Source organism: Vespa crabro, chromosome 23 (assembly GCF_910589235.1).
Source record: "Vespa crabro chromosome 23, iyVesCrab1.2, whole genome shotgun sequence".
NCBI classification, from domain to species: domain Eukaryota; kingdom Metazoa; phylum Arthropoda; class Insecta; order Hymenoptera; family Vespidae; genus Vespa; species Vespa crabro.
The window spans coordinates 3,105,001-3,125,000 of record NC_060977.1 but is presented as its reverse complement, the minus strand read 5'-3'; the positions used below and the strand labels follow the sequence as shown (position 1 = coordinate 3,125,000).

General features: G+C 33.4%; 1 protein-coding gene and 1 long non-coding RNA gene across 4 annotated transcripts in view; both read right to left on the bottom strand.

Annotated features, from left to right (window-relative positions):
- The window catches only part of LOC124432083 (puratrophin-1-like), a 338,073-nt gene that overhangs the window by 233,848 nt on the left and 84,225 nt on the right, over positions 1-20,000 (bottom strand). The gene's annotated exons all lie outside the window — the stretch shown is intronic.
- Positions 12,939-15,080, bottom strand: LOC124432085. The gene is made up of 3 exons (XR_006944176.1): positions 14,596-15,080; positions 14,336-14,486; positions 12,939-13,253 (listed from the first exon to the last, which is right to left on the bottom strand). It is a non-coding gene; the product is annotated as an uncharacterized LOC124432085 (long non-coding RNA).

Here is a 20,000-nt window from a genome sequence, read left to right as displayed (position 1 = left end):
CTGGGCCGCCGCTTTACTCGTAAAGCCAATCCTTTCCAACCAGAACGCTACTCTTTCGCTTCTGTTTTGCAGATAATCCACAACGAGTCTCGGCGGCACGCTTGTGCCGACGCCCTTTTATCGATCACCTCGATCACTTTTCGTAGAATCAAATGGTGAAATCGCCTTTCCTTAAACAGGAAATGAACATGAGATCCCATTTTTATTTTCCTCTCTCCCTACCCGATCTCTTTTGTCCCTTTTCTTTTGCTTTCCCTCTTATTTCTATTTCTTTTTCTTTCTCTTTTTTCTCTTTTCTTTTTGCTTTCTTTTCTCTCTCTCTCTCTCTCTCTCTCTCTCTCTCTCTCTCTCTCTCTCTCTTTTTTTTTTTGGGATGCATTAAAAATTTTAATTTCAACCCAAGAATACCCATCGTTTTTCTTACGTTTATTAATTGAATCGTTCAGAAAGAAATTAGATCAATGAATGAACTACTCTATTTCTGTATAGTTGTGATATATATATATATATATATATATGTATGTATGTATGTATGTATTTATGTACTAGGTATTTATCTATACACGTATACTTCTTGCAATTACCAAGTAGAAATTTAATCGACGACTGTGTTGATTCCCCCTCATCCCCACCCCCTCCCCACCCTTTGATTGATACTAGTAAGTACAGTTAATGTAAAAAGTATTTGTATTATCTATCATGATTTTGTATTAATATTTTATCTCCTTGTTTTTATTGTTTTATTTTTTTTTCTTTTTTTTCTTTTTTTTTTCTCTTTTTTCAATAAACGACACAAAATATTATTTATTTCATAATTTGAAATAAATTAAAAAAAAAACAAAAAATCGATTACTCATTCTGAAAATGATTTGAGCGAACTAAATTTTTCTTTTTTCATTGATAACTTAAAATTGTAAAATTACAAGTCTGACAAATTGATTAACGTTGTTTCATCGTCGAAAATTATCTTAAAAATGGGAAAAGAAATGTGATAATAATTAGAAATGATAAATGAATCCTTATAATGTCAATTATTAATATAATAGATTTTTGCATCTTATCAATCGATTTAAAAAAAAAAAAAATTCTTTTTTACAAAATATTTCTGATCAAACCTATGTAATAAATACCTATACGAATACTTTTTACACTCACTGTATTTACAACTGTATATATCGTACGAGATTACGTCTAATAAACGATATAATGTATCTCATGGGCTTCCCTTTACAAAGAGGTCGTTCTAATATCGTTTAGAACGTTATGAAAGCTCGTAAAAGCTTCTTCCTCTATCGTCTAAATTTTTCATTATTTACGATACTTGACGTTTATAATTAAACGATTTTAATTACTTCGAAAAAAAAGTGAAAAAAAAAAGATAAAAAAAGATAAACATAATATTAATCTCTTATGTTTATACAGTGATACGTCGATTGATCCTATCGAAAAGCATGATTTAATTATTTTCGACAAAATTGAAAAAGAAAAAAAAATTATACTATACCGATAATCAAATAGAAATAATTTAAACAAAACATTATAATTATTTAATCATTATGAACGAAATTTTTAATGAAGAATTAAATTCTCAATCTACGTAAATTTATTAATTAAATCGTCTATCAAATTATATCATAAATATCATAGTTATCTGACAAACACATAGATTTTGAAGGTTAGAATAATGGCGGATTATAATACAAAGCTTGAAGGTCGATTATAAAATAAAAATGAAAATAATTGAAGATAGTTATGGCCTTTTCTCTGTTATAATAATATCCGTCGTGTCAAAATGAATGAAAGATTTGCGAGATAATTGATACGACGATAAAAAAAAAAAAAACAAAAAAAAAGATAAACAGAAAGGAGAGAGAGAGAGAGAGAGAGAGAGAGAAAGAGAGAGAACAAATACAAACAACGACTCGCGATAATATTTTAGCACGATATATTCTATGGACTTCCTGTGTTGGCTTCGATAGTATATAGAGCCTCATATAGCAGCAACAATCTTATGACCGTAATGAGAGATTACCGAAACCGGAAATAGCCGCCATTACGACGCGCGAACAATGGCGTGGAACGTACGCACGACGGCGTATCGAACGAGAACCGTCCGGAACGTAAATACATACCAATATACTTACATGATAAACTACTCGTATAAATATTATACTATATATATATATAAAGTAGTTAACACGAGTGACAAGTATAATAAACCAATTAAAGTTTTTCATTCGTTTCATTTCTTGTGTTCTTTTTTTGTTTCTTTTTATACCTTCTAAAAAACAAAAAAAATTCATACAACAATTAACGAATCTCTATATAAATATCATGGAAAATTAATAATTCATAATAAGCATTTTTATTACATTAATATATAATAAATTATTATAATTAGAGTTTATTCTAATAATAAAAATTCTTAAGATATATCCATTAAAGTACTATACAAAATCTAAATTCTAAATTTTTTAAAATGTCCAAATGACAGATCAGCATTAGTATTTAAATAATTTAAAGTGCAATGAAACAATGATAAATATTATTATCAATAATGTTTCTTAATTACCTTAAAAATAATATCCTAATGAATTCAATAAGAAAATTATAATAAGAATGTGTCGTTAAAAAGAAAGAAGAAGAAAAGAAGAAAAAAAACAAAGAAAAAGAGAGAGAGAGAGAGAGAGAGAGAGAGAGAATAAAAAAAAGAAAAGAGACAAATCTCTTTCTTTTGAAACAGCACGTCAAACGTGGCACGAGCCCGACTAGATACCGATCCCATCCGTCGATCGTAAATCTTCGTATAATCTTTTTTTTTTGTTCTTTTTTCTTTTTCTTTTCTTTTCTTTTCTTTTTCTTTCCCCGCCTCGCTGCCTTCCCCTTTCCCTTCCCCCGACATAGTTCCAATCACGAGAAAGAGGATAAGGACGGTGTAGGTTAACTCGATCGCGTTCCTTCTTAAAGAACGGGATGAAATTCCCAATGTATCTCTCTCTCTCTCTCTCTGTCTCTTTCTCTTTCTCTCTCTCTCTCTCTCTCTCTCTCTCTCTCTTTCTCTCTTTCGCCCGCCCGTTCAAAGACGGAACGCGACTCTCGACCAATTATTCTTATCCTTTTAAGGGTCACCAAGGCGCGTACGACTTTACCATTCGCGTATATATACTCGATAATTACAGATTTTCTTGGCCACGTCCTCTCCCCTCTCTCACCCTCCAGATCCCTCTTCCTCCTCCTCCTCCTCCTTATAGCACACAAGTCGACGAGAAAGTAATAAGGCCTTGCCTTGGCTTGTCTTGTCTTGTCTTGCTTTGCTTTGCCTTGCCTTACCTTGCCTTTGGTCGATTCTGGCACATCTTCTCCCAACGTATATGTATAGTTATGTATGTATATATGTATGTATATGTATGTATGTATAGTCCTAAGGCTACTTCCTTTAACGTAATTGCTAGGATCCATCGACGAATGGATATTTAAATTCTCTCTATCTTCGTAGGAAACCCGACAGAAGCAGGAAACATCTGTTGGTAATTGGAGCGAACGGCACTCGTAGAGGTAATCACAGTGACTCCTTCGATTACGCCAATTCTTTCTCCTCATCCCAGTTTCTTTCCTCCACCAGCACCCTCCCCTGCTCACTGCTTCTACCTCTCTCACCCCGTCTAACACCTCTATTCCTAACTATCACCAACATCTGCCACTGACACCGTCGTATCATCCCATCCATATTTTAAAACACATATGACATCCGTCGTATCATACTTTATCTGTCAATTAACGTTAACAGAATAAGAAATTAATAAATTAATGATAGTCCGATGAAAGAAAGAAAAAGAAAAAGAATCGCACGAACTCCGTCGCTTATTCGTGCTTTCACTTTGACGTTGAAATATATCTAATATAACGCGAATTAAGATGTCGTACGCGTATTTTTCATATATATATATATATATATATATGTATGTATATTTGTAGGTACGTAGAAACGTCTATAGGTATTTACAAAAGTAATAGACAATACTATTAATATTATGCAAATGTAATAAAAGTTATTCTTGAAAAAATAGTTACATCCGTAGATAAGTGTCTATGTACTTAAATAGAAATACATAAATAATCTTATATATATATATATGTATATATATATATAAATATTACTATAAAAACTTTTACTACATATGTATATATATATAGTAAAAATATAGGTACATGAATAGATACGTGTAAAAGTATATGAATAAGTACGTATTCATATATCTATATGTTAGAAAATGAAAGAAAAATTATCAAATAAATGAAAAGAGAGAGAGAGAGAGAGAGAAAGAGAGAGAGAGAGAGAAAAGCACGAAGTTTTGTACGATACAAACGTGACAGCTCCTCCGTGTCACGTACATTTTATAAAAGAAGGAAAGGCTTCTCTCGCGACGCGAGAACCAACGCGAGATACGTTGCGAACGTTCGGTATTCGTGCACACAGGTCGCTACACGAAGCAATAAATCACAGGACAATCGTTCCGGACGATCGTTTCGAGCGCGAGTCCGCTTCAGTTGCCGACCGTGACGCTTGCAGAAAAGCAGAAGGCGAAGAAACACAGTCCACGATAGATTTTACGAAAGGCGACACGTCGACTAACGACGAGTACGACAACGACGTACTACGGTGGGCGTAAATACAGACGTAACAAGAGCTCTTCTTCTTTATAATAATAATCTATAAAATGTAATATCTATATCTTGAATGGGGGGGGTGGAAAAAAAAAAAGGAAAAAAGAAAAACAGAAATAGAAATGTTATTTCCTCCTACCTAAACTCAAGAAATTATTACTAAAAGAAAACAAAAGAAACGAAAAAAAAAGAAAATGGAAAAAGAAAAAGAAAAATTCGAATCACGAAGTGACGATTTTAATCCACGTTGGAATAATAATCAGCTTGGACTTGAAAGAAAAACAAATATCACAAATATTATTGATCGAGTCAATCTTAAAAGAGAAACTAGAGTAAAAAAAAAGAAAAAAAAGAAATAAAAAAGAAAGGGAAAGAAAAAAAGTATAAAAAAATATTGCGCAATAGTAGCGAACCTTTAAAGATTAAATGATTTTATAAAAAGATTTGAAAAAGACAGATACTCGTCGGTCAGACTAAAATGAATTCTATGCTGAGATTCTTGAAGATTTGACAAACGCGTAGGTTGGCAATCGTTAAGGAAAGAATGCAACAACCTATCGTAACGCGTTCTCGTGCATTATACATATATACATATATATATATATATATATATATATATATATATATATATACATACATACATATAATATCACATAAATAAACAGACACATACATTCGCTGAGAAATATCGAACGGGCAAAACGAGGACCTCGTCGCGGTTTTCTTTCAATCTCTTTCAATCTCTTTCTCTTTCTCTCTCTCTTTCTCTCTCTGTCTTTTATTTCAATGACTTTTCACGAGAGTCAGTATAGGGTAACCAACACCTGGCGGCGATTATGATGTATGAGCTCTCCTGTCCCCGGTTACTTCTTACGCTAACCGTTTAAATGTACCAACCAATCGCAAGTCTCCGCAGCGTTCGAGCTCGCGGAAGAATGCGGGTTTGCGAAGGGCCTCCTCTTACGCTTTTCGAAATCGCCGCTTTCGCGATAGTGCATCGCCCACGTATCGGCCGATTATGCGCCATTAAACGGCCTCTGGCAGTATAGTTCACTCCTCTCTTTCTCTCTTTCCCTCTCTCTCAGTAACATTGGTTAACTCTTTCTCTCTTTCACTCACTCTCTCTCTCTCTCTCTCTCTCTCTCTCTCTCTCTCTCTCTCTCTCTCTCTCTCTCTCTTTGACTCTCTCAGTAGCATTGGTTAGCTACCTGCCGAGCGAAGTACAAGTCGTGGGCAGGCAGGAATGCACGCATTTGCTGTTTCTACGCTAGCTCCTACGAGCGCTCCTGCTACTTCTGCACGTGCACAGTATATGCATCGAACGCCATACACTTGCAAGAACTTATTACCATCCTAATATCGTCGAGCCGTCTTTATTAGCGGCATAGAACCCGCGTTATAGTACGAACCCGTCTGCATGAACGAATGAACGAACGAACGAACGAACGTAAGGCAACCTCTCCCTTCTCGGCAGCACACCGATTATTCTACGATCGTCTCGCCTCACTCTTCTTCCCACTCCATCCCTCTCTCTTCCGCCCTCCTATCCTATCCTCCCTCCCTCCCAACCCTCCTATCGACTGGTACTAGAGAGTTGGAACTATAGTCGTAGCTGGAACTACACGCCCACGACGTTAGATAATTCATATCATTGATATTACGATCCCTCTTTTCCTCCTCTTTCACCCATCCACCCACCCACCCCGATATCTCACTCGATCCTTCCTTCCTTCCTTCCTTCCTTCCTTTCTTTCTTCTTTCTTATTCTCCTTTCATCCCCACCCTACGGGAAAACGCACCGGCCACTCTCGCTAAGTCATTCACCATAAAGATCGCTGCGAGTGATTCCAAACTTTTTTTTTTTTTTGAATCTGTTAACGGAGACTACGAACTCTTTCTCGTATACACGGTGGCACTTATTGTTATTTCACTTATTTGATAATTATTTTCATTCGATTTCTATCCTCTAAAATCTTTCTCCTCTTTGTTATATACAAATATTTTCAATTATATTTATAATAAAATATCAGTACGTAATATAAATAATAAAATATTGAGATTCCGTCTGAATTTTAATTATATTAATTCTATACTATATCAATGATAAAACATATAATTAACAGAAAAGAAAAGAGAAGAAAAGAACAAATGAACAAGCAAAAAAAAAAAAAAAAAAACAAAAGTCATCAATCCTCTGATATAAATTAATATTGTAAAGGAAGAAAGAAATGAAATAAAACAACGATATATAAAGTTGATGATTACAATTGCATTATGATAAAATTCTACTTCCTAATCATCATTAACATCATCATCATCATCATCATTCGTTCATAATAATATACATTTGTCCCCAGACAAACGATATTTTATAATCAGTACACCCAGTATACATACAACACACGAACAAACACACATATATATATATATGTATAGGTGACGTCTAGAAGGTTGCACGCGAATGCATTTATCGAGTCCGAACGTATACAAGTGCGACTATGCGCCCCTGTCTTTAAACTTTCCCACTCGCTATATCGTACCATTATAGTTTATAGGACAAGAGAGCAGACAAGAGAGAGAGAGAGAGAGAGAGAGAGAGAGAGAGAGAGAGAGAGAGAGAGAGAGAGAGAGAGAGAGAGAGAGAGATAGAGAGAGCAGACCGATACTGACAAAAATGAAAGGAACGATCGGCTCGCAAGCGCGAGGCCCCGAGATCGGCACTTGGGATCGGGTTTACCTTACCCTCTAACATACACACACACACACACACATATATATACATATATAAATGTATATATATATGTAGGTATACTTTATGTTCGGTACCAACCATATTCGTAGCTAAGGAACGCACCTGAAACACGTCGTTGTTATCGCCACCACATTTTCTCTCTGGAATCTCTTCGAAGCCTTTGACTAACGCGAACTAGTTACGATCGTAAAAACTAGAGTAATAATATTCTCTCTCTCTCTCTCTCTCTCTTTCTATCTTTCTTTCTTTCTTTCTTTCTTTCTGTCTATCACTATCTCTATCTCTGTTTATTTCTCGGTTACGTTTACTCTAGAGCATAACGTAGGCGTCGATTTAAATGCGTATAGACGTGCTCGTTAGAAACGAGCGTACGTATTTGACGAACGAATGTTCTTTCATAAGTTCGTAAATTCGTACGTATATATGTGAGAGTATGTATTTGAAAGATTTAATCGAGTAAACCCCTTTTTGAACGTCTCATAGAAAGCAAAAATATATATATATATACATATGTATTGATTGATACATACATGCATATATTTATGTATGTATATCATTCGACGAGTGAACTTAGTACGATGACTTCATCGATCGACTCGCTTTACTTTATCACTATCTTTATCTCTCTCTCACACACACACATGTTTTTACTCGTTCGTTCATTCGAATGATTCGTTACTTTTGAAGGTGATCGTCATGATTAGTATAAAAAAAAAAAACAAAAAATAAAACACTAATTAACTCTCTCTCTCTCTCTCTCTCTCTCTCTCTCTCTCTCTCTCCTTCTCTTTCTTTTCGTGAAATATTCGTTTCGTTTCATTTCATTTCATTTCATTTCGTTTCGTTTCGTTTCATTTCGTTTCGAAAGTCGCTACTGTAAATTAGCTCTTTTCTTTTCTTTTTTTCTTTTTCTTTTTTTCTTTCTTTTTTTTTCGATAAGTACTTACTACCGGACACACAAGTGAAACGCATAAATGTAATAAGCGTAAACACGCTTACGAAAGGAAGGAAAAAGAAAGAGAGAGATAGAAAGAGAGAGAGAGAGAGAGAGAGAGAGAGAGAGAATTTTTTTTAACGTCCGACGTAATTACAGTCATTGACAACCTTGTAAAATTTTGGTACTTCTCGTCTCGCGAGAAATCCCATGAATTTTTATGATCCTTAAATCATACATAACCTCTCACTCTTCCCCCTCCTCTCCCCGATCACCACCCTCAATTCCGCCCGTCCATCCCATTAGACGATACTTTTTGATCTTCGAGAAAGCTACGACATACATATATATATATACATACATACATACGTACATACGTATGTACGTAAGTCTCGTCTCTAAGAGTCGAGAGTGAAGAAGAAAAAAATGGTTTATTTCTTTTTTTCCCCTTTTCTTTTCTTCTTTTCTTCGAACAATTATTACGAAGAAACTTTTTTTATCTTGAACGTGGTCATTTCGAATCGCTCGGACAAATGATTTTTGAACTTTCTTCGTGATGATAAATCAATGAATTATTTCTAAGTGAGATGACTATGTATGAAAAACAAAAAAAAAAAAAAAAAACAAAAAAAGAAAGACGATCGATAATGATCGTTAAAGATCGACATAGATCGATAAAAATATTAATATCAATTAATTCCATGCTCGTGTTTCTTAATTTCTACGAAGAAAGTTTTGCGAAAATATAAAAAAAAAAAAAAAAAAATGAAAAATGGATAAAGAAAAAAAAAAATGAAAAAATAATCAAAGAAAGAAAGAAAAAGAAAAATGTTACGCGATATATAACAAAAGTATAAAAATTATCTATCTAAATTTATCAGATTATTATTATTCATTTTTCCTTTTTATTTTTACAATAACCATTACCAATAAAGTTCAACTATTTATGAGAGTCGATTAGGAACGAAGTAATAAATTACATCAGTTGATACATAACGACGATTACACTAAACAAACGCGATCACGGGCACACATGCTCGTTTCTCATACGAGAAAGTAAATCGACTATGCCGATACTTCGTTAAAATCTTTTGCATAGCTTCTAACGATACTTTTCTAACGTGTTCCATATCCTAAGATAACATTTCTGATGGAATCGAAATTTGAAAGAATATAAAAATAAATAAATAAAAAAAAAAAAGAAAAAAAGAAATAAAGACAAACAAACGAAGTTTCGATCGAAATGATTCTAATCTCGAAATGAATCGACTCTCGATCGTGAAAAATCAATACTTCTTTTTTTCTTATTATCATTATTACCATTCTCAATAATTCCTTAATATATATATGTCGTTTGAATCATTAATAAAAAGATAATATAGCACAATTAGAAATTAAAAGAATACGAGGACAATTAGATCTCATAATATAGATCGTATTGATTTTGTATTTGGATCGTCCAAAATAAAAAAAAAAAAAAACAAAAAGAAAAGAAAATTAATGAATCAAAAAAACAAAATACAAATTACAAATAGAATTCGATCGAAATCAATACTTGTTAATTGACGATAGAACAATTCGATGATAACAACGAGTGACTAAGAAAAAAAAAATAATCGAATGATCTGAATGAACGAAAAATTCATACGATCGAATTTGATATGATCTATCGTTATTCGCCATTACCATTACTATTATATATTTATATATACATATATTATTACATATATATGTACGTATTTACGTACGTATACATTTGTACGTAATAACGTTAAACCATCATTTAGAGGATCTTGTTGAACGGTCAAACACGATAACGATAACGATAATGAACTCGGACATTTAAGATGCCCCATAGTCGAAGATCGGCGATCGACGAGGCGTGAGATCGAACATTTGAGTCCACGCGATCGATTTGCGATTAGGAGAAACCCATCCTAACCATCGAAGTAATCAATAGCGCCTCTAACTATTATAAAATACGTAATAGGATAAATTGAAAAGAGGGCGAAGCACCTTTTCCATGTTGGATAAGCTTTTTCTCACGCTATTGAATAGTAACTCTTTCTCTCTCTCTCTCTCTCTCTCTCTCTCTCTGTCTCTCTCTTTCTTTCTATCTATCTATCTTTATCTATCTATCTATTTATCCGTTTACCTCTCTTTCTATATCTCTTTCTTCCCCGCCATACTTTTCTAGCTCGCTCCCGTTTCTCCGATTAATATTTCGTGTTTGTGGTAAGGAACTGCTCGACTGCAAGAGGTCGCAGAGGTCAAACCTCGTTCTGTGATATACAACGTAGAAATGGCAATGTAGCACACGTTTCTGCGGTAAACCTATGAAAAGCACAGGCACAGGGTGGTCGTTCTAAGTGTGCCGTAGAGACGCCTTCCCGACGTTATCTCTCTTTCACTCTCGATTCGCGATTAAAATAATGAATCTCTACGACGAACGTATAAATGTTTTCCTACTCTCTCTCTCTCTCTCTCTCTCTCTCTCACTCTATCTCTATCTATCTGTATCTATTTCTCTATCTGTCTCTTTCTCTACGTCCTTCTCTCTCTCTCTATAGGTTCTTTTCTTTCCTTTACTTAGCTTTTATTTATTTATGTTTTTTCTTCTATCTACGCATACGTTAAAGACGATCGTTTACAACTAAATGTATATACATGTACGTATGTACGTACACATATATACGTATATATATATATATATATAGTTCTGATCCGAACGGTATTTCATTAATTTATTATCTCACCTTTAAATGTTAATACGAAAGGCTTTGAAGGATAAATTGAGAACAACGATTAAAACAAATTTAGAAAGAGAGAGAGAGAGAGAGATACGATTTTTACAAGAATAAATAAATGGATATAATTGACAAATGTGATACATATACATATATATATATATATATATATATATATATATATATATATATATATTGGTAAGTTAACTGTATGTAATTAATTCAAATTAATTTATAAATATAATGATATATCACGTGTAAAATGAATTGAATTAATCAGACTAATACAATCTCCTTGGAATGTAGTCGTTCACGTTGTCGTGATTCGTGAATAACACGAGCGCCGTGTCACGGAAAAATGCGATCGTTCTTGCGGAAGTCAAAAAAAAAATACTTGGCAATTAAACTTGGTTTCAAAGGTAAACTTGGGTCAAAAAGAATGAAAATAAGGATTATCTTTGAGAGAGAGAGAGAGAGAGAGAGAGACTCTCTCTTGACTCTTGTCAATCAATGAAATCTAATGGAAAAAGGATTAAAGAAAGAAAGAAACGGAATAAATGAAAAAAAGAAAAAAAGAAAGAAAAAATAAATAAATAAATAAAAGAAAGAAAAAAGAAAAAGATTAAGAAAAAGAAAAAGAGTGGAGAAAAGAAATGTGTCGAAAGGAAATAACGTGTGAGTGATCAAAGAGATTTGTAATACGATTGAAATGTATAAAAAGGAAGAAAAAGGCAAAGAAAAATTGAAGCAAGGAACGTTTAATTAAGAAAAAGGAGAAAGAAATATTGAAAGAAATCAGTCGCACTTGGTGACACATTTTTTTCTCGCCAGATCATTTTTCAAACGGTAGGTAGGTAGGTAGGTAGGTAGGTAGGTAGGTAGGTAGGTAAGTATACAAGTACTTACTCACTCACTTACTCATGCTTCGGTTCTATTTATCTGTCTTTCTTTCTCTCTTGAGCGAAGAGAAAGAAAGAGAAAGAGAAAGAGAGAGAGAGAGAGAGAGAGAAAGAGATAAGAGCACGATTATGCCAACCTGACTCGGTCGACCTGCCAAACTCGTTTTCGCACAACCGCGACGACGACGGTGTAACACCGTGAATGGAAGTGAGATTTGGACGAGTCTCCTCCGTCCCCTCTCCTCCATCATCTCCTTCATCTCCTCATACTCCTCCTTCTTCTCTTTTTTCACCTCATCCATCCCACACCACCCCCTCTTCTTACGTAACTATTTTTTTTAACCTTTCGATCTCATACGAAAAAGAAGAAAAAAATAAAATAAAAAAAAAAAAATAAACGAAAACGACGTCGACCGATTGAGGGGAAAGTAGGGATAGATATGGTCGGTATGGAATGGTATATAAGAGGATATAAGAGGGATGATTTATCTTCCGAACGTAAAATCATTATAAAAAGATTATAATAATTATAATAATTTATTATAATTATTATGATTGTTATGATAATTTATTATAATTGTAATATTATTATTATAATGATTTATTAAAAATTATTATAATCATTATAATAAAGTCATCGAATAAACAAACGATGTCAATTGCACGAATAATTGTTTGGTCTTAATTATTGTTTTTCTGATTTTTTTCCTTCTTCTTTTTTTTCTTTTTCTTTTCTTTTTTTTTTTTTTTTTTTATTTTATTTTAAATAACGATAACAACGACAATGACGAACACGACGAATAATCGCAAAGTCCATTAAACAAGTGGCAAGATAATTATTATTTAATTGATTGACTTTTATATATATATATATATATATATATATATATATATTTTTTTTTTTTCTTCGATAATGTTAAGTAGATCGACTTACCTTTCGAAATAAATGACGTGGCTGATTAGGACGATAATAATAATTAATCCTGACACGGTGAATAAGATGTGAAAAATAATTCTTCTGTAATATTCTCCTATAAAGGCACTTCAGGGTCACCACGTGTTTATTATAATCTCACCAAAATGAACCAACAACCATTCTTCTTCTCGAAATTATCCTTCATGAATATACATATATAATATCTATATATAATATATATATATATATATTTTTTTTTTTTTCAAAAATATGAAAGAATAATAGTCAATAACGTCACGATAAAATTGTTGACACAGTCACGTCGTATTAATCAATACCACTGACATAACACAAATATTCTTTGTCCTTCTCTTCCTCTAACTTTCTCTCTCACTCTCTCTCTCTCTCTCTCTCTCTCTCTCTCTCTCTCTCTTTGTCTCTCTCTGTCTCTTGTCACTATTTTCTAGGACGAATAAAAAAAAAAAAAAAAAAAAAAAGAAAGCAAGCAAGAAACAAAAGAAGAATGAAAGAAAAAGGAATGATAAAAAAACTGGAGATGATAGTCGATCGATTACAATTACAACGAATAAAATAATCCTCATGTAAGTGGTGTATACTTACATGATTCTTGTGTGTGTCTTGTAAAAGAAAAAAAAAAAAAAAGAAAAAAAGAAAGGAAAAAAGAAACAAATGAATAAATGAAAAGAAAGAAAGAGAGAAGAAAAAAAAAAAGAAAACGAGCACCGCCTACATACGATCGTCCTTCGATATCCAAGAAGAAGAACGATGACCCTTCTACTTCTTCGTCTTCATTCATCGATCCAACGTGAATGGGCCGGCTCGGCGTACATACATCGCCACATAAGTTCGTACGTTTACTTACGTGCGTTACGTTACGTATAAGTAAAAAAAAAAAAAAAAGAAATAAAAAAAAAATAATAAAAAGAAATATATATATATATACTTATGTATATAAATATCAGCCGTAATGTCTGTACGGTTATTTATCGAAAACACATAAAAGATCGATCGATCCACCTCCTCCGTTGTCCTTTTTCAGCGAAAAAAAAAAGCACATATACACACGCACACACACAAACGTTGTTCCTTTCTTATCTTTTTTCATTTGCATCTCGTTTGATATTCGTCCGAATATCGATACCACCTCTTCTCATCTGATGTCTGACGTCACGCCGTGAGAGGAAAGTGAAATTAAACGAAATACGATATGTATATATATATATATATATATATATATATATATAAAATTATGATAGTGATTATATATGTGTATATTTATAAATCTCCTCAAAGAGAGAGAGAGAGAGAGAGAGAGAGAGAGAGAGAGAAAGCAAGAGAGAGATAGATAGAGAGAGAAAGAGAGAGAAAAGAAAGCAAAAAAAAAATATAAATAAAACACACCACGAAGGTTTCCAATAGTAAATAAACAAACGAATGGTCCAAATTTAATGATATTTCTCACTAAGAGAATTAGTCACCCTCGATTATCATCTCACTATCCTCTTCTTTATTCTTCTTATTTTTTTCTTCGGTCTCTTCTTTTCCTCCTTCTCTTAAACGGAAGATACACACAAGAAACGATAAAACACGAATGACGTTCGCATACACTGAACCCAAAAGAAGAGGAAAAAAATAAAAAAAAGAAAATAAAAGTCGTTTACTCTTTCCTTCCCAAGATTCGATTATTTCTTGAATATACTGAAGTATCCCTCGGCGAACAACGTTATATATATACGTATATATATAAATATATATACATATATATATATTTATATATATATATATATATATCAATCTTTTCTCTATCCGAGAAAGAACTTCTAAACTTCTAAACAGATCAAGAACTATAGCAGAGAGACCGTCCAACGTCAACGTTGAACATGAACGTGAACGTGAACGTGAACGTGAACGTGAACGTGAACACACGAGACAAACACAGATAACTTGTAATACAGACCGACAGACAGACAGGCAGACAGGGAGACAGACGGATAGACAGACAGAGAGAAATAGAGAGAGATATTTATATATATATATATATATATATATATATAAATGTATATATATATATATAGAAAAAGAAAGAAAGAGAAAGAAAGAAAAAGAGAAAGAGAGAAACAACAGACGGTCGATCGGATCGTACCGCGGCCACGACGGCAATGCCCCCGCATCGGAGGCTTTAGCGCCGCCGACGCGGTCGGGAACCCTGCTGCTGCTGCCGCTTCTCCCTCCCCCTCCCCTGCCGCCCACCCCCCCACTCCACTCGCCCCTATCTACGTATCCGTTATCCCCACCCTTCCCTCTTCCGATCTGCACGCTCGCTAGCTAAGCTGCCTCTTTCGACGACACAACACCGGTTACCCCCCCTCCCTTTACGTTGCAGCCACCACTGCTTCTCAGCAGCGTTCACCACCACCACCACCACCACCATCACCATCACCACCACCACCACTATCACCACCACCACTACTACTACCACTACTACTACTACTATTACTATTACTATTACTAATACTAATACTACCACCCCCACTACGATTACCACCACTACTACCACCACCACCATTACCACCTTCATCATCATCAACATCAACAGCAACAGCAGCAGAAACACCATCACTACTACTACTACTACTACTATTGCTACTACTGTAACTACTACTATCATCCCCTCACTACCATCTCCACTATCCACCACCTTCATCATCATTACCATTAACAGCAACAGAAACACCATTAGTATTATTACTATTTACTTTTTAACTGTTATTTATCCATTTTATGTCAGCCTTAGGTTTTACATTTTTAAGATATCTGATATATTGTATTTCGATAAATAAGCTGTCAAAAATTTCTTTAATTATAAGTGATGATCGTTTATTTGTAACAGATTATACGTAAGATATTGTTCAATCGATGATATTGATTCTTTCAAGAGGAGAAGGAGGAAATTGGTGTATAAAATTTTGCAGTGGTGAGTATGATTAGATCGTAGAATTGGATTATATTAATTTTATGTCCCTACGTCACGATCGAAGAATTAAAATGGAGTATACTTTGTTGTGGTTATTATGGTTAGATTGTAAAATAGAGGTTAGTGGTTAGAGGTTAGAGGTTAATCCATTTGTTTTAAATCTAACTATAAAGATTTGTTATAAAATTTATATGTCATCTCTGAGATGACAACGATGACGATAGCATTTTACATATTTCTCGATCGGTTGTTTATCATTTTTTTTTTTTATTGTTTTATTTTTATTAGTTTAGTATGATTATAATCAAGAAATACGAAAAGTAATAATTGTCTCTTCTGGTTTCTCTTTCACGCGTCAAATTCAGACTTGACAACGTTGTACAAAAAATCGAGTTCAAAGGGTTAAAGTAGTTAAGTAGACCGGTTAAAGTAATTGACCTGGGCGGGACGATAATGTGCCGAACGGTCGCCATTTTGTTAAAAGTCCGTTCCTACTAGCTAAAGAACTCTTAAAACAATTACGAAGCATATTTGACAATTGGATTTTACACGTATCAATTTTGTCCCAATGACAAGTAAATAATAGATTTATTTACGATTGATTATCGTGACTAATCGTTGAAATTTATTTAAAATAAATAAGTCCAAGATTTAACGAAAAAAAAAATTTAACGAAAAAAAAAAGCTCGTGTTTTTCCCTGTTTTCTTTATAAAGATTTACTTTGATTGATACTTTGAACTATAAATTGATAAATAATTACAAATTAATAATAAATTTCTCTCAAAAACTTAAGATTTTGTCAAACCGTAAACGGTGGTTACTTAATGACGACTCTGTCTTACATAGACGGGTAAAATGGCCAATTGGAGACATTTGATGTAGTATATAAGTGTAAAGATTTATATATTATAAAATATATTATATATATATATATATATATATATAAATTAAATTTATATATTGATTATAGATTTTAAAGATTTAAATCCATACACTACAATCGGTTATCTCACTATGGATCACTTTAACTTCTATTGTATCTATCTCGCAAAAAAAATAAAAGAAAAAAAAAATAAAAGAAAGAAAAGAAATTGCGAAAACGATTAATTAATTAAGAAGCGATTACGCGGATAATTAATTGTACACGGATTACAACACAAATTGTCTCGTAACAAGATAGAAAATAATAACGATCGGTACGATCGAATCTGATCTGTACGGTCGAACGTGTCGAGAAGTCTTTGTATCGCTGAGAGCGAAAGGAAGAAGAAGAAGAAGAAGAAGAAGAAGAAGAAGAAGAAAAAGAAGAAGGCGTCAGAATGAAAAATCGTTCGCCCGTCTACGACCTGGGATAGTAACCTCCATTGACCTCGACATCGGCCCTGTAAACGTTCCACGAATCCCGATCGGCGTTTCTCTTCCCGTTGTATGTTGTATCTAACCAGGAGTAAAGTAGAATGATCGAGGGAGGGAGAGGTGGGCGGTAGAGGGGGTGGGGAAAGGGGGCGGCGGTAAACGAGGGAGGAAATTCTCTAGAGAAACAGTGAATTTCAAAGACCAAAGAAATTTCACTGACTTTATGTCAGACACGATTGTTTCGATTCGATTCGATTCCGATTCCGATTCTATCGATCGATCGATCGATCGAGAATCCGAACGAGATCGTGAGTTAAAAAATTGATAATCAATGAGGAGAGAAGGTTCCATTGAATGGGAGCTTGAGTTTCCTTCTCGAGAAAGAGAAAGAGATATATATATATATATATATTTATTTATTCTCTAAAAAGAGAGAGAGAGAGAGAGAGAGAGCCCAAAGCCACGAAGAACGCAAATAACGAAGCGAGACGAAAGTTAATTTATGCTTACGATCGTTTGCATCGTGAACGTGAGACGCGAAAAGGATAACGTAAAAGGAAGGGAAGGAAAAAAAAAGAGAGAGAGAGAGAGGGGGGGGAAAGATTAAAGAAAAGAGAAACAGAGGGAAAAAAAGGAGAGAAAAGAAATTGGAAAATAAAAAGAAAAAAAAAAAAGAAGAAAAAAAAGAAAAAATAAAGAAAATGAAATGAAAGAGAAAAAAAGGAAAAAAAATGAAACGTTTCACTGTCGCTCCGACGCGATAAGTATCGAAGAGTCATTGCATGGCAATAAAATAAAGCTCATCTCGTCGGGCTCTTTGTGATCCGTCGAAGCCATAATCCTCGTCCGTAGAAGTCAAGGATGAGAGCTCGCCGTCGGAGGTCGAAGGAGAAATAATTCACGATGGCTATTGCCGCGGCTGGCAGTTCTAAATCCTTTCTCGAACGATAGAATGGAAAATCTCGAGCAACAGGCAATTACGAGCACACCGGCGACGTGTGGAATGGAAAGGTATCGCATCTCCATACAAGCAAAATCTCTTTATATATTATATATCTAACTATCCGACCATCTAACTATCTATAATATCTATCCATCTATGTATTTATCTATCTATGTATCTGGTTATGAGAGCAAGTAGCCGGGCAAACAGCCAATAAATATTTCTCACAATAATATTCTATTTCTCTTTTCGTTCTCTTTGAATTTTTCGTTAAACTTTAATGGTAAAACTTCTCCAACGTGTCCTTTATCTATATTTAATGTTGTATGACGTATGTACGTGTATGTATTTATGTATGTAAATATATATATATATATATATATACGTGTGTGTATATGTGTATTTGCATTTATAGATTATATGAATTATGGTTACGATTAGTCAGTAACAACGAGCTAATAACTTTTTCCTTTTTTCTCTTTTTCTTCTTTTCCTTTTTTCTTTTTTTTTTTTTTTTTTTTTTTTTTTTAGGTTTTTTATTAAACAATATTTTCCTTGAAGTAACATTGATAGTATACATATCTCTTTATATCTCCGTGTATGTATATTTATATATGTTTTTATATGTGTTTATATTATGTGATTGCAAGTAGACAGACATAATAAGCAAGTAAGGAGATAATAACTTATTCCTTTCATGCTTTTCTTTATGTCATTTTTCTTTTCCTTTTCTTTACTTTAAATTTTTATTTAAACAATTCTTTTCCCTTGACATAATGTTCATAGAATATACTTTAGCATATATATATATACATATGTGTGTGTGTATGTGTGTGAGTATATATATATATATATATATATACTTGTGATTGCAAGTAGGCAGAGAAACAGGTAATAATTTTTTCCTATTATGATAATTCTTTATCTTTTTCTTACTTTAAGGTTTTTATTTAAACAATCCCTTCCAAGATATGTAAAATAGATGTCTCTGTCTACATACATATATATATATATATATATATATATATATATATATATATACTTATGGTTATAGATAAGCAAGTAAACAGGTAATAACTTTTTCCTTTGATGACATTTTTCATCTCTCTCTCTCTCTTTCTATTTCTCTTAAAACTTTTCATGAAAAAAACCTTCTAACATGTCCTTCATTTTTTTTTGTCTAAACTTTTCTCAATAAATCTCTGATATATATATATATATATACATATATGTACATGCATGCGTGTACGCGTGTCTCTCTCTCTCTCTCTTTCTCTGTATGTATGTGTGTGTGTGTGTGTGTAGTTATCTTCTAATGGTTGCAAGTACGCAAAGAACACAAAGGCAATGATTTTTCACGTTCAATGATCGTCTCTCTCTCTCTCTCTCTTATCTCTTTCATTTTTTTTCTCCTTTTTTTTCTCTCTCTATTTCTTTTTCTCTAGAGAGTTTTCGTTAAACAATCTTTTCCAACGTAACATCTTCGTGCTAAGTACAAACCGAGCTGCTGCCATGGGTAAGTAGTACTATGGTGCTTGGCAGTGCCTCGCCTGACCTACCCGTCGACCGACACGCGGCACGAACATGGAAAAATATGTAAATATCGTCTCTCATCCATTATCCAACACGTGGAAAGAACGACAACCGAGAAGGAAGAAGGTATTGTGTGCTGTACAATGTATCTATAACGTAGTACGTACGTATATATATATATATATATATATATATATATATATATACATATGTATGTATGTATCTATGTATCTATGTATGTATTATATGTATGTATATG